The sequence below is a fragment of the Anastrepha ludens genome, chromosome 2, assembly GCF_028408465.1.
Source record: "Anastrepha ludens isolate Willacy chromosome 2, idAnaLude1.1, whole genome shotgun sequence".
In the NCBI taxonomy this organism is placed as follows: domain Eukaryota; kingdom Metazoa; phylum Arthropoda; class Insecta; order Diptera; family Tephritidae; genus Anastrepha; species Anastrepha ludens.
The window spans coordinates 145063978-145081267 of record NC_071498.1 but is presented as its reverse complement, the minus strand read 5'-3'; positions in this window follow the sequence as shown (position 1 = coordinate 145081267).

The window sequence follows — 17290 nt, the reverse complement described above, 5'->3', positions numbered from 1 at the left end:
ACTAATACTACTATAATACGTAGCCAGTCGCTTAAAGAAGCACCTGTTGCTCCCGCAATTATTGCTTTCGCTACTGTTGCTGCTGCTGCTGCTGTTGCCACTTGACTAGGATAGCTGCTGCTGCAATTGCTACATATGTGTCACATGTGCCTGGCATTTATGTAATATTGCGAAGTGTAATTACAGGCACCCAGCCACAGTGGCAGCAGCAACAGGAAGATGTAGCGGTGGCAACAGCAGCAAGCTTTGGTGTGCAGCAATCTTCCCTGCAGCTGGACAGCTGTCAGCAACATTGCCTGCTTATTATTATAGTTGTTGTCCGTTTTTTTTGCTGCCGTTAGTTGTTGTAACGTAACTTGTCAATCAATTTAGCGCGTTCGAGGTGAAACATGAAATGCAGAAGTGCGAAGAGTGCGCAGAGTGCGCTGGTGGCAGTTGCGGCTACTATTTCCTGACTTACACTAACACATACACACACACACACACAGACATGCGCGAATGGGCAAATGGAATTTTAATTTGCTATAATTTTTGCTCTGACTGTCATCACAGCAACAATTTTCTATGTTGACATTCTACACAGCTGGTTGACGCAGCATTAAGAAAGAAAGAAGACTCTCAGCCAACCTTCGGGGCTGACACTCGCTGTTTGATTGAAAAGCTGTAAATCGTGCAAATGACAACCAACTTCTGAGCATGAATTGCAGAAATGGGCATTAGTGTATGTGTGTATGTTTGTTTTCTGCGAACTTGTGAATACATTTATTTGAATTTTGAATTTGAATTTCTAATAACTTCTTAATCTTAATTCTTAATGTTTTCTTTGAAGTCCAATTTCAAAAGCCACAAACAATACACTTGCAAGCATTTGAGATATAATTTGATGGCGCAACCGATTAATTTGACGTTATAAAATGCGGAAAATACTCTTCTGCCAAACTTCGGTGCGAAATGCGCGGATGCAGAGCTTACTACCAAAGACTTAAGCTACGAACTTTTTTTTTTTTTTTTTTTTTTTTTTTTTTTTTTTTTAATTTCTCTTTGGTGCTTCTATTGTTAACATCCTGTAACTCATAACGGCATACATCAAAACAGAAACAGCAAGATAATTTCTTTGGTGCGAAATTTCACCTTAACAACGAGCATAAAATTTAAGTTGTTTTATCGATACTTTACGAGATATCGTTCAGTACAGCCATCTACCGAGAAAATAGCGGATTTATTCTCCCCAACCGAATTTAACATTCCACATTACAACTTTTGATTAGAGGTTGATTACTAACGATATCCTGGATTTGTTTCCGCATTAAATTCCAGCTACTAAATAAAACCTTGTGGACTGATTTGAGCATAAATCAATAAGCGAACTGGGCTCAAAGTGTGGCAAATAATGAGACTTAAGGAACGACATTGAAGTTTGCCATAAATAAAAAAGGAATGTAAAGGTAAGAAACCTAGTTTTCTTGCATCTCCTATTTGAATTATTTTACTGCGTAGTTAAGCTCTAAGCAAAGGAGCTAATGCGATTTAGCAATTTTAAGTTCTTAAAGCCGAGGCAGCAAGCGAGGATCACACAAGTGAGATCAGAAAAATATTGGGGCACCAAAATGGACTCCAAATGGACTCTTTCCGTAATTCGTAACATTTACGGAGTGCTAGCTGTGATGGAGGGCAATCTTTTTCATTTCACATTCAATACCGCATAAATCCAGGTGCTGGAAAAATATACTAAATTTGTGTTTACTGATAAAGCATAGCCGCCCTAACTTGAACAGTTAAAGGAGCAATATAAAACGAGCTTCAATTCATGATTCACTGAATGATAAGAAATACAAAACTAAAAAATAGCAGAAAGTGTTAATGAGTTCATACCTCAAAGTGAATTTGAGAATGTAATAATTTATATATATTTTATAAATATATAAATTATATATATTAGCGCATGCACCCTTTTCGGGTATTTGGCCGAGCTCCTCCTCCTATTTGTGGTGTGCGTCTTGATGTTGTTCCACAAATGGAGGGACTTACAGTTACAAGCAGACTCTGAACGGCAGATATTTTTATGAGGAGCTTTTTCATGGCAGAAATGCAATTGAAGATTCGCCATTGCCCGCCTAAAAATGAACTTTTGCTGGTGAGATCAGCCGATTTACAAAACTCGTGCATAAAAAGTTTTGACATTTGTTAGTTGGAAGTAGTTAATTTCTTTTCAGTGATTTCACCTACACTCTTTTTCTTTATTTGCCAATTTGATTCCGAATAAAGGCGATCACACAATTTATACAATATATAATATATTACAATTAAATACCGAATGACAAAAATATTTTACGTTTAATATAAATTTGTTATAATATAATTTCATGATAAAGGTCTCGATTTCTCGCTGTCTCCAATAAAGTTCCCACATTGCCGATTCCAGTCCAATGTCTTATATTTCTCTGCCAGGATAGTTGTTTCCTGTCTATGCCTCGTCTGCCTTCTATTTTTCCTTGCAGGATTAGTTGAAGTACATGATATTTATCGTTTCTCATAATATCACCCAAATATGCAGCTTTTCTTCTTTTTATGGTGGTTAGAAATTGCCGATCATGCTGAATTCTACGCAATACTTCAGCATTTGTTACTCTATCTGTCCAGAGTATTCTTAGAATCTAGAATCACCTACTCAAGTTGCTGAAACTTCTCTATATTTCAGTTACACTCTTTCTCTATATTTCAGTTACACTCTTTCTTGTTTTGTTTGTTTGTAATCGTAGTGAAACGCCAATTCTTTGCAATATTAACAAAACTTCTTATGAAGCGTAGATAAATTCGTTCGTTCCACCTAAGCAGCAAGAGATTTTGCTTCATTTAGTTTTTAAATAGGATTCATTTTTCAAGGATAAGTTATGACAAGCGCGAAACTGCTTAAGCGACCACCTTTCACTCCATTTACCAGTTGGCTGCAAGATTATTCGCTCGATAGCGTGCCAGCTTATGCGCTCATCCATTGTTGACACCGCAAATTGAACAAAAGGTGGGTGCACTGCTCTTCGCTAACATCCATTGGTAATTATGAACGATTTGAGTTAAGTTTCATTTAACAACCATTTCATATTGAATTTACTTTTACATTTAAGCTGATTTGTTGATGCTTCTAATACGTGATTAGTTGAAGGAGTCAATGCTCTGATTTTACCATTGCAAACAACTAAATTAATCAGAAAGCATCAGATATGACTTTTAGGTTGCAGTTCATCTAATAAAAAGTGTATTTGTATCTGCTTCAGCGCAAAGTTCACAATAATATATTGTTGTATAACAGTAATCAAATGCTAAGCTCTATTCAAATTTTGGTGAGTTAAATTTTTTGTAATTAGATATTTGTTCTACTATTAAATAGAGGGACCAACAGGTTTACGCCACCTTCGAACCGCAAGCGAGTCTTCATGAGAAGCTTTTTTATGGCAAAAATATAAGTAAATAAATAAGAAAATTAAGTTGGATTTTTAACGCTACTGATTTGCTTTATATACTCTGTTTTATCTATATATATATATATATATATACAGAGTTAACGTGAAAGTCATCCTAGATACTCAAAGGCATTACTAGGTAGATTATTTTTGATCATTTTGCTTAAATTACGCGATGTCTAAAACTTAACTTTCCTCGAGATACTCACTTTTGAAGATTATTTTACACAAATACTATTTTTTTGTTTGTCTGTACGTCCACCTTCTTTTTAAATATCAGTTCAAAGACTCATTCCTTCTGCGCTTATTCAAGAGGTAAACCAATAAATACTAACACCATTAAGCCACCAGAGTGACCCTTCAAGAAACCCAGTATTAATTTGGTGGTCAATTATGCTGATTTATGTATTTCTGCCCTGGAAAACTCCTCATAACACCCGACTTGCCGTTCGGAGTCGGTTTGAAAGAGTAGGTCCGTCCATTTGTGAAACATCATCAAGATGCATGCAAAAAATAGGAGGTGGAGCACGGCCGAACCACCAAGAAAGGTTTAAGCGCCAATTATATATACATATATATATTTAGATATATATAATAGGACTATGAATAAGTTCGTGCGGTTTTTTTTCGAAATTTGAAACTTTATTGACGTAAAATGGTTACAAATTTAATATTCAAAATATTGTCCATCGCTTACTACTACTTTTTCCCATCTTTCTGGCAATTCACGGATTCCCTTTGTGAAAAATTCGGTCGGTTTTGCCGCAATCCACGAATCGATCCATTTTTTGACTTCATCGTAATTACGGAAGTGCTGGTCAGCCAGGCCATGTTGCATCGATCGGAAGAGATAGTAATCGGATGGCGCAAGGTCTGGACTATACGGCGGGTGGGGTAGGACATCCCATTTGAGCGTTTCTAAGTATGTTTTGACCACTTGTGCAACATGTGGCCGAGCATTGTCATGTTGCAAAATAACTTTGTCGTGTCTATCGGCGTATTGCGGCCGTTTTTCTCGCAGTGCTCGGCTCAAACGCATCAATTGTCGTCGGTAGACATCCCCCGTAATCGTTTCATTCGGTTTCAGTAGCTCATAATACACAACACCCAGCTGGTCCCACCAGATACACAGCATAACCTTCAGGCCATGAATATTCTGCGCCGACGTCGATGTTGAAGCATGGCCAGGGTATCCATACGTTGCCCGACGTTTTGGATTGTCGTAATGGACCCACTTTTCATCGCTAGTCACAATTCGATGCAAAAAACCCTTTCTTTTGTGCCGTTGAAGCAGTTGTTCGCATGCCATAAAACGGCGTTCAACGTCTCTTGGCTTCAATTCATACGGCACCCAATGGCCTACCTTTCGGATCATTCCCATGGCTTTTAAACGTTTGGAAATGGTTGATTGATCAACTCCCAAAGTTTTTGCAACCTCTTCTTGCGTTTGAGCCGGATCTTGATCGAGCAATTCCTCCAATTCGGTATCCATGAACTTTGGCGGCGCACCCTCGCGTTCTTCGTCTTCCAAGCCAAAATCACCACTTTTAAAGCGTGCAAACCACTTCTGGCACGTTCGCTCAGATAGAGCATGCTCACCATAAACTTCCACCAAGATACGATGACTTTCGGCTGCTTTTTTCTTCATATTAAAATAATGAAGAAGAATTCCCCGCAAAAACACATTATTTGGCACGAAATTCGACATTTTCAAGTGTGGTAAAAATATTGTTGTTTACGCTTCAAATAAAAAACTTATACTGACGTTTGTGCCTTACGACAGTAGCTCTCCAATGAATGTTTGGAAATGTGGATCGATGGAATAATAATCAAGTTACGCCATCTGTTGTAAAACCGTAACGAACTTATTCATAGTCCTATTATATATATTGTACATATATCAATCAGGTCCAAGCTTGGATATTCACACTTACTTATCGTTCATAAAACATTGAAATGATAGCAAAAATTGCAAATCTCGTCACTCGCAGGCACTCATTCTGTTACGAAAAACCTGTTCACAAGAATTATTTACTGTACGGCCTTCCCTGCATGAAAAATCCTCAGTAACTCAACACACATATCGGAGATGAGTACACATAAGGATATATAAAATTTCTTGATTGAGATTTATTATACCCCTTTTGAGAATTTAAGTGATGTCTTCTATTTCAGTTTTCAAGAGAAACTGTCATATTTAACCTAAGTCTCTGGAATTCATGCTGTTATTCATATTAAATGATCACCAAAGCAACTTTTGCATTTGCACATCTGTGCCAAGTATTGAACACGTTAATGATTTGCGGTTTAATTTTCTCAAGCACAGAATATTTTACGAACATTTTTTTTTTAAACTTAAGTCAAATGACAGTTCGGTTTGTGATGTATAAAATTCTCAAATTGTTCTTAGATAAGCCTATGCATATCTTGAATCGTTGTTATTTGTAAGATGCAAACAATTATCGGAACCAATATGAACTTCTTTCACGTCTTTGGTGAGATGATGAGGTGTCAATTGCTATTGCCTGTTTTTCGAGAGTATCAGCGAGTTTATTTTATTTAATGCCAATATATCCCAGAAAATTTAGTATTGATTGGTCACGTCAAACGTGCTCAGTTTACTTATATTATCCATTCATATTCAGTTTTCTTATATACTCCATTACCGGGTTTAATTTGAATAAAAAATTCTTGGCATTTCACAAAAGACTTAAGCAACGAACTCGAATGCAAAACTATTAGGAAAAGACATCTCGGTTTTATGACCTAACAACAGTGCACTTGATTATTATGGGCAAAGGTTGATAATATCATACAAATTAGCGCTAAATGAGTCATTCAATTTTAATTTTTCAAGAATTTTTTACTAAATAAAAAAAATATTTTGAATGTTAGAAATCTCTTTTTTCACCTTTACGCGCTCGTTTGCTTGTCTTTTTGTGTACTGCAGCTGTCTAGTTCCCAAGTGTCTATTATGCACGACATATGACGTAACTTGCAAAAGCTGTATATCTTCAGATAGGATGATTAATTTTGCGCTACCTTGTATTAAAGACACTCTGAATACCAGCATCAGGGAAACGATAATCACAAGAGACATAAAAGAGTTAGCTCGTACCTAGAGACGCTTCAGTTTCCGGCTTGAACAGTAAAAGTGGTAACATTCAAAATTCAGTCGAGCAAGAAAATGTATTGTATTCAGTTTCAAAATTATAAAAGTTATATTCCTCATGTTTAGCTTTAGCATACACATCCTTTCAAAAAAAAAAACAAACCTTACAAAATATACACTTTATTATTTAGCATACTTGTGTTTTTCTAAACTCGCGCTTTTCGGTTTCACTCATTACTGTAAAGCCCATGCTTTTACAACGCATATTTTCACAAAATTCCAAATTTGTTTGTGTTTTTAATTAAACTCCCAATACTAACTTTCTCAGGAATCTATTAGAAGAAGTTCTTACGTTCCCTTGACTCAAAAATCACTCACAAAAATTTATTACTTACGTCCAACGCTAAATTACTTAATTTTTATGCAACCCAAGGCATAATTGCAAAACTACTCTCGGTCTTTGTGCTATTTCCGCATGACTTTTTCTGCTAACAACAGCTACAAAAAAAAGTCACAGATATTAATAATAAAACATAAAAACACAAGAACTCCGCTGATTATGAGAAAATTACGGTTTTGTTAGTTTCTTTTTTTTCCAAATATCTTACGCCACACTCTTCCTCATCTTCTTCACAGTAGCAATTTCAACGGATAATTCTAATTGAGATGTGCTCCTGAATTAAGCAACGGCAGCTTCAGTTAGAACTAAACGCAATAACAGATATGTAAGTCACGCGTAGCAACAACAACAAGAAAGGTCAAAGCAAAAGTAACAGTACAGAACGAAACGGAAGGTGTAGAAGCAGCAGAGCTGCTTTGTTAGTTGAAAGTGTAACCCCTAATTACTATAAGGAAAGGCAGGAAAAAGAGGAAAGGAGGTGGTGATCCACGAGAAAAACAGTAAAGTAAAAACTGAAAAGTACAAATTAGAAATTAAGAACTAAAAAACTAAAAAACCCGCAATGTAATGAGAGCTAAAAATGTCAAAAAAAGAAGAAACAAAATTTTTAGCTGGAAAAAACTCAACAATGGTCATGCGAAGTACACTTGTGGCGTAAATATAAATATGTATGTATGTGTGCAGATGCACGCATACGAAATCAGAAACATCTTAGCTGTAAATGCTGTGCATAAATTTGCAGCGAAAAAAAAGAAATATTAGACGAGCAAAGATTAAAAACGAAATATATTTGTATGTATGAGAATATTTAAATGACAGCATACCAACAACAACAACAACAATAATAAAATAACAATCACAGATAAGTAACAGTTTTTGCTGCTTTTGCTGCCGCCAAATCGCCGATCCATATTAAAATATATGTAGCAACATCGCCGCCGCTTTTGAGCGCCGTTGTCATTTGTGCGACCAGCAGCGAATTTGGGTCACTTGGATGCCAACTTGAACAGTTGATCGGTCGTCGGTCGGTCGGTCGGTCAGTCTGTTGGCTGGTTAGCTGGCTCTTTGGTCGATCTGTCGGTTTGCTCGGTTCGGTGGGTCGCTCATTGCCCGGTTCACTTGTGCATGGCCAAGCAACGGATGTAAAACAATTAAGATTATTTAGATAACTTTGTCCAAGTATTTAGCGAAGACACTGCCATGCACAGACACACTCACACACACACACTCATTTATATGCCAAGAATCTGTAGAACACACATCTGTACATACATTTGTACGAACATTCAACGCAAGCATTTTGTGGTGGCAATTGTATTAAACTGTTGACTGTTGACTGCTGACTGCTAACTTTGGTTGCTGAGTTTGGTTGTTTCTGAAGGAGGGGGAGGTATGCAATTGTTGTTTGAATTGTATTCTACTCTCTCTCTGCAACTGACCATTGCTTGTCACTGCTATTCCTGTTCTGTTGCCACTTCTACAACATAGTTCTATTTTGCTTACAACATTTGCGATGGCCGTTAAGCGATTTGGTTTGCTCTGCTTTGCTGTGATTTGATAAAAAACAAAAAATTCCTTTGCTGCCAAATTGGCAATTTTCATATGTGTTTGTATATGTAGGTTACACAATGTCTGGGATATTTAGATATGTAAATAGCGGTACATTAGATTGAGCAATAGTTGTGTGTTGATAATTAAATTAAAGGCAGTAAATAGCATCAGATAAATTTGGTACGTTTGGTAAAATGTCATAAGTCAAAATGGTATAGTCTAGAAATAATTAAAATTATTTGCTTTTATGGTTATTGCATGCAATTTCCGTCTAAACAATGTGGCGCAAAATTAATCATCCATTTTTTTTATTGCTTTTTTTACTAAAAACAAATATTTTATTTAATATAAAACATGCAATTTTCGTATGAACAAGGTGGCGCAAAATTAATCATCCGCTTTTTTTCTAAACCTTTTTTACTAAAAAAATATTTTATTTTAAAGCATGCAATTTTCGTATGAACAAGGTGGCGCAAAATTAATCATCCACTTTTGCAATACCACGCTTACTAAAAAATTTATTTTTTGTTTTAAAGCACGTAATTTTTGTATGAGCAAGGTGGTGCAAAATTAACCATCCAATATTTTTTTTTCACTAAAACAAATATTTAATTTAAAGCATGCAATTTTCATATAAACAAAGTGGCGCAAAAGTAATCATCTAATTTTTTTTCAATAACTTTTTACTAAAAAACGAAAATTAATTAAAAAGAAATTTTCAAAACTATTTAATGAAATTGAAGAAATGTATGAAAATTGGTAGATACCTATGAAGTGAGACTTTTTTTTCAATTGCAAACGTTTATTAACAAAAATGGTTACAAATTTTATGTTCCAAATAATAGCCATCGCTAGCGACACATTTTTCCCATCTCCAGACAGTTGTGGATGCCGCGCCAAAAAAATTGGCCATCTTTGGCCGCAAACCAATCATCGAACCATTTTTTGGCTTCTTTGTGAAAATTGAAGCGCTGCTCGGAAAGTACGTGGCCCATCGATGCAAACAAATGATAATCGGAGGCGCCAAGTCTGGGGAGTAAGCCGTATGCACCAGCGGTTCCCAATCGTACGTCTCTACCAATTCCCGGGTCGGTCTTTTTCGATGTGGCGGTCCATTGTCATCAAGAAAAATTACTTTGTGACGCCGGTCGGCATATTCTGGGCGTTTTCGGTGTTTATCGCTGTTCAAATCGGTCAATTATCGTTGGTAGCGTGCCCCGTCAACTGTTTCATCTGGTTTTAATAGCTCGTACCAAATCATACCACGCTGATCCCAGAAAACACACAGCATTGCCTTGCAGCCGAGGCGATTTGCTTTGACCGTGGTTTTTGGCTTGTGGCCGGGCGGACCATACGATCGTTTACGTTTGGGATTGGAGAAATACACCCATTTTTTATCACCCGTAACGATTTGGTGCAAAAAATACTTCCTTGTGAACCGGGAGAGCAACATTTCACAAGTGGTTTTTTGGTTCTCAACGATATCCGCAAATCGTAGTTTGAAGGCACGAAATTCGACATTTGTAAGAGTGACATAAATGCATTTTTCTATGAAACGTAACAAACAATGAACTGAATATTGTTGACAGATGACAGGCGAAAAAAACAGGACAGTTGGGAAGGTTTAGAAATATTCCTAGCGACATTTATGGACTAAAAACTGAAAGTCTCATTTCATAGGTATACACCGGATATATATACATATATAGGTATATATATATTTGTTTCAAATTAAATATACATCCAAAACGTTTATGCTCATAAAAAAGTAATTTAAAAAAAATATAATCAAAAAAATTCTATTTCATTTTTACAAAACAAAAAATATTCAAAGAAATTTTTCAAAATAAGTTCACTGAATTGAAAAAAAAAATATTACAAATATTTAATTGGTTATTTCTTGAAATTATATTTCCCATAAAAAAGTAATTAAACAAAAAAATTTTTCACAGGCATTCCCTACAATTCAATTTTTTTAATTGAAATTGTTTTTTTTCATAATTTTAGAAATATTTAGTTTTTACAAAACGAAAATTATTTAAAAAGAAATTTTTAAAACTATTTAATGAAATTGAAAAAAAATTATGAAAATTGTTTAATTATACTTTTGTTCCAAATTCAACTTCCCATTCAAAATGTTTATGCTCTTAAGCAAAAGGAATTAAAAAAAAGTAGAATCAAATATATTCCGTATACTTGAAGATTTTTTTTTATTTTGTAATTTTAGAAATATTTGATTTTACGAAATAGAAATCAAAACCAAATCATTCAATTGGAAAACATTGATTAAAATAGCTTAATTAAAATTTTTTCCTTGACAAGTTTGGTTTCTCATATAAAAATTAAAAATTAAAAAACATAATTTACTTAAAAAATATAATCAAAAATATTCCATTGGAAAAAAGTGGATTAAAATTGTTCAATCGAACTTTTGTGCCAATTGCTTTTATTATTTTATATTTCATAGGGGCGCCATACGTTATGAAAACTTTCAGTGAAATAATTTTAATTAAATTCTTTTTAATTGAACTTTTTGTTTAACTTCTTCTTCATTTTCCTCCATATCAAAGTCATTAAAAGGCATTGCGCATTCAGGCGCCCGCCATTGAGTGAAAGCACAACAGCTAGTAGCTGAAAATACAATTAAGCGGATTTTTCATTTTTGATATCGTGGAGAATTTTATTATATATATATAAAAATTAATAAATAAATCGGTTGATTAAATGTAGATACGAAATATAAAGCCACATATAAATAAAGGGAGCCTTAAAAGTGTGCCAAGATGTAGATGTGTGTGTCTTAAAGTGTGTGTGTGAATATAAATATATAATATATATATGTATATACAATATATATATATATATATATATATATATATATATATATATATATATATATATATGTACTTAGAACGCCGCCACCCACTGATACCCGATTGCTTTTGCAAAAAAATAATTTGCTTGCCATTTGTTGTTTGATATCCACAACGGTCATCGAGCCCGACTACCAACGGAATGGGTGGTCACACACAAGTCAGCACTGGCTATGGCGGTCGCTCATCTAACAATACCAGAATAAATACTCATATACAGCTACCTAAATTTCTTCCATTCACTTTTTACATAAATTTCGCACTTACTATAAGAACCCTTAATGTTTTTGCTGCTTGTTAGCGCATTGCCAATATCTGCAAGACGCTTTACATCGCAAAGAGAGCTAAACATGATTTTAATAAAAGTACAAGCAAACAAAATTAAGTAGCTCGTTACCGCCCACATTTGCCACTACCAACTACAGTCCACCGTCACGGATTGCTGCGCTAGCTGACAGTACAAATACATTTGCACATACAAGTAAATATTTATACGTCGATCTGCGCTCGTTTCTCTTAATACAAATTTTACATAAAGGTGATGTACTTTACAAGTTGAAATCTTACACACGTTTGGCCAAACTGACTAATTAAGAAACCAACTAAGCTAAACTATTACCAGACAAGTAAGCAACGTCTGCCATCAGTCAACCACCAAACCGCAACTTAAGTCAATGAGTATGGCGAGTTGAGTTATATGATCCGTCAGTAGATGAGTTACCGGAGTAGTGTTTTAAGTTACTCGTATTCATTAGTCAGCGTTGTTGCTTGATAGAACATACAAGGGGCGCAGATTGAACATGCACTTCTTGGCATGCGCTGTGAGTACTTTATATAGGGTGTTGTTTTTTAAACTAATGATTGAACTTCCTACAGAAGCGTTAAGTCATACCTGCACTTTTAGTTATTATAGTCATTATTATTATCATTTCATCATAAAAAACTAGTGTCCCATGCGTTTTAAAATTATGAAAAATCTACTTTGAAAATGGCTCATAAGTGCACAAAATGCATAGGAAATTAATTTACGGTCCTTCTGGAAAGCAATTTTACGTAATTTTAATAAATTTTATGCCACATTAACTCTTCTTGATCAATGGAATATTTACCCAACAAATGATTTTTAATTTCAAAACATGGAAAATATTGTATACATACGAAATGTGGCTCCAAGAAAATGGAGCTCTAGCTCATAGAGCATGCAAAACCATTGTTTTATTATGATCGAAATTTATCTCGATTTGGTTCTCTTAATTGGCCTGGTGGATCATTTGAATTAGCGCCATTCGATTACTCTCCATGGGTATATGTTAACTACCAACAATTGGTGACCTGAAGGTAACATTGATATAATGAGATAAAATAAAACAGATTTGCTATAAAAAATGATTTACAAATTGGACTAATAGAATGAAGGTGGATACACTCCAAAAAGATATTTTAATATTAATTTTACGCAACCTACCCTGTTAGAAATCAAAATAGATTAATGAAACCAACGTAAGAATGAGTCTTGTCGAAGTTCTATGCTCCCGAGAGAAATGAACAAGAAAAAGAAAAAAAAAATGAGCTTCCAAAGTCAAGATTAACAAGATTTTGTTAACCAACGCCACAGCTGATTTGTTGATCCAGAACAAATGAAAGTAGTGTATAACTATGATCATTTAAAATAAAAAAATCATTCATAGTATATAAGGTGGATGTGGCGTACTGCCCCATTGAGAAAAAGTGGCGGTGCAACAGTATTGGAATTTGTCGTGACGGTCAAGCTGCACTGAAAGTCCTTGCTAACCCACGCTGCTCTTCGAAGTTAGTTGGTGACAAAACGGAGCAGTGTTGCAAAACACAACAAAGTTAGTCTTATTTGGGTGTCTGGACACTGTGGTATTACAGGGAATGAGTTAGCTGATCAATTGGATAATGAAGGCTCTGCAAGTATGCCACTAAGCCATGAACACTTTTTAGGTGTCAATTCCGCATCTATTCAATTATGGATTGAAGACTTCATGAGGTCTACCCATAGAGGACGTTGGTCTGAGTTGAACTCGTGCAGAGTAGCTAAGTGCTTTGTGAAAGAACCAAACAGGAAAATAGCGACCTTTCTCCTAGAATTCATGATAAAGGACCTGAGAGTACTGATGGGTGTAATCACAGAGCACAACGTCTATGGTCAGCATATGGCTGCCATGGCGGTCGTCGACAGCCCAATATGCCAGTCCTGTCTTGAGAATGACGAAACTGCCGAGCATTTTCTCTGTGGCTGTTCGGTGTTTTCCAGAATCAGACTTAGGATATTGGGTTGCGATGTACTGAGTATGGATAAAGTTCAAGCTCTTCCTCTTTCGGATCTCTTAAGATTCATCAATGAATCCAAGAGATTTGTAGAAGAGTGACCTCAAACTAATTTAACCGTCTTACCACCCACTCTTCATCTTTTCTATCTCTATTCTTTCTACAGAAATCTTTCCGGGTGTAGTACAATGGTCTACTGACTGAGTGCTTGGACTTGTCCGACCTCCCACAAATTTAATCTAATCTATTCTAATACAAGGTGGACTAAAATTAATCACCCTATCGGAGGAGGGGAACAATTTTTGCAAATAGTAGCGTACGTCAGTCATATTAGACGCTTGTGACTAGACTAGACAGCTGCCGCATAGAAATAGACAAACAGTAGAGCGCGTAAACGTCAAAATCAGAGTTCTGAGAAAACGTAGGTTCGAATTTCGGTGAAAGACCAAAATGAAGAAAAAGTCTTTTTAATAGCGGTCGCCTCTCGGCAGGCAATAGCAAACCTTCGAGTGTATTTCTGCCATTAAAAAGCTCCTTCTAAAAAAATATCTGCCGTTCTGAGTCGGCTTGAAACTGTAGGTCCCTCCATTTGTGGAATAACATCAAAACACACACCACAAATAGGAGGCGAAGCTCGGCGAAATATCTAAAAATGGTGGGCACGCCAATTATATATATATTAGGGCGGGTCGATTTAAAAATCGCTCATTGCTCTGTGAAAATCGTATTCTAGGGATCAAAATAAGAAACTTTGCCGAAGAAACCATACCTCTAAAACGAATTCTGATGTCCCCCAATTTGTGTCGAACTTTTGGGTAGGGGCAAATTTTGAAAAATCCCACTTTGACCCATTTAGAGTGCTCCTATCGAGTCCAAATGTATGACCGACCCCCACTAATATTTGACGGCCGATCTACCCATGCCAGTGGCACACCCCCTGGAACTCCCCTGGGGGGTGCCCCATACAATGATTTCAAAATATCACCATTTTTGGCCTTTACATGCAAAAATATATAATTATATAAATATATATATAAAGTTGATCAATAACGAAATTTCACAGATAAAACTAATTAATTTCGTTTTTTTGGCTTTTATTAAAAAATCACTTTTATTCCTGAAAAAACACCCTTTCCCTATTCTGTTGAATGCTGCGTGTGAAACGCACACACTCGTTCGTAGTTATAATTTTTTTATTTTTCTTCCGTTTTGATGTGTTGACTCATCATGCTCTTGCCAGTGTTGAATTTACCACTTCAGCACTCTGTTAGCATTTGAAGCCTGCAAGCATTTACTCCCCTTTCACCTTTCTCCTCCTTCTTTTTTTACTCACTCATCATGCTTTCTTGCTTTGGAGGCCGTTTGCTGCACAACTCTTTTATTTGCTTGTTATTTACGCTTAACGGTTATAGTAAACATGCACCTACATATGTATGTGTGCGCAGTTCATACAATTAGACAAATTTGTTTAGCAGGCCGAAAACTAAACAAATATTAGACACTTACAAATTATATATGTAGATATGTAGAGACAGTGAGAAAAAGGTTGAAAAAAGAAATATTGGTCCGCATGGCTTTGTTAGAGGTAAAGAAACACAAAAAGACAAAAAAAAAAAAAAGAAAACAAGCAACAGTATCGCATGGGAAATAGTTTGAAGGCAGCAAATAACAAACGAGTAGGTTGGCGTGCGAACGCCTTAATAAATCCAACATACCTATGTATGTGTGTATGTACATACATATGGACTTGTTAACATTTTATTATTGACTCAACGCTGATTAGCGTCACTGATAGCTTCGTAGGGCGTTAGCTTTTGATAAATTTGAAACACTTTAAGATTATCATTATTTTCATTAACGGGCGCTAAAAGTAAACAGCAATGTTGTGTGCAGGCAATGCCAATAGCTCGAGGTGTCAAAGAGGCGTTCCAGGGAAATACGTTTGTGCATAAGACTGTTATTCTTTCCATGTATGCGCAAACATGTGTATGTGTGTGTTTTAAATTTACAAGTCTCTTGACTCATTTTTCATTTACCACAGCACGCTGGCCCCCATGTAGGCAGGAAAGATAGGCACAAATATCGCCGGTAGCTAAAATAGGCTTGTAAATATGAAATGCTAAATAAAAGACTTAAGACGCGAACTCGCTGCTGGCACTAAACGCAAGATTTGTGTGAGGAATTTGCGTAAGAGTTTTAGGCAGTTGATAAAAGGCAGAAAATATTATTTTAAATATACGCGTTTGAGAAAACAGATATATTTTAGTTATGTCTACTAAATAGGTATAGAGATTAGGTAAGGTTAAATGGCTGCCCTAGCTTAGGGCACACTTGGACAAATATTCAAAAATTCGCCCGTTGTGATACCAAACAGGGGAGAGCAGAAAGGAGAAGGGAAGGAAGAAGCAGCCCTGGGTTTAGAGACGATGATGACCATGCATTTTACGACAATGCCGACGGTGTCTGATTAACGTTCGTAATTAGCCGCAACAAGCTACTGATGAATTTCACCAAATTTGTGATATTTAGACCTGATATAACCGCAGGCGTAGCGAAAAAATGCGATCCCAGTTGTCTAAGTCTTTGCCAGACGAGAGCAGGGCAGCTGATAAGAAGGTGTTGAGATGATTCCTCCTCGTCCTCAAGACAACTTCTGCACAACGAACTTGAGACAATCCCAAGTCTCAACGCATGAACACCTAACGGACAATGTCCGCTAAGGATACTTACCAAATTCGAGAGCTAAAGCTTTGTTAGCCTTAGGAGTTCCCTTGAGTGTCCCCGATCTACCCGTGGGCAGCAGGATCTCGCGACCTTGCACGTTTGCGCACTAGCCCACTAGCGCTCGCTGAGTTGACGCGAGGCCCATCTTTCCAGCAGTAGACACCAGGTTCTTAACGAAACCCCAATCCTCTCATTTTGCGACGAAATCTTCTCAAAATTTCCCTGTCTAGCCAGCTCATCAGCCCAGCAGTTTCCCTCTATGCCGCTGTGACCGAGAAGTCAGACATTCCCCGACCAATCTTGAACGCACAAACAAGGAGTTCAAGACCCCAATTGACGCTTGGCTATCGTAGTAAATATTTACTTCCTTAACGGTAATTACCGAGATAAGCCAAAAATCCACTGCTTCCTTAATTGCGGATACTTCCGCTTGGAAAACACTACAGTGGTCCGGAAATAGGTACATAAATTTGGGCGCAATTTATTTGAGTGTTTAGCTCAATTCGGCAAAATTGGGGGAATTGTGTGCGAAGGGAGGAAGGATTGAAGTGAGGAAGGATTGAAGTGAGGAAGGATTGTTGATTACCTTAAGCAACTTTAATGCTTTTGCTGCTTTGCAAATTGCAAGGTGCAATTTGAATTAATAAAATGAATAAATAATAAATAAAAAAGTAATTAATTGGCGCGAATACTTCTGTTAGCGGTTTGATCGGGTGTCTTCTCCTATTTGTAGCGTGCATCTTGATGTTGTTCCACAAATGAAGGGACCTACAGTTCTAAGCCGATTTCGCAGGACACACGGGTCTTACGAGAAGCTTTTTAGTGACAGAAATGCACTTAAAGGTTTGCCATTCCCAGCAGCTATTCGAAAAATCTTTTC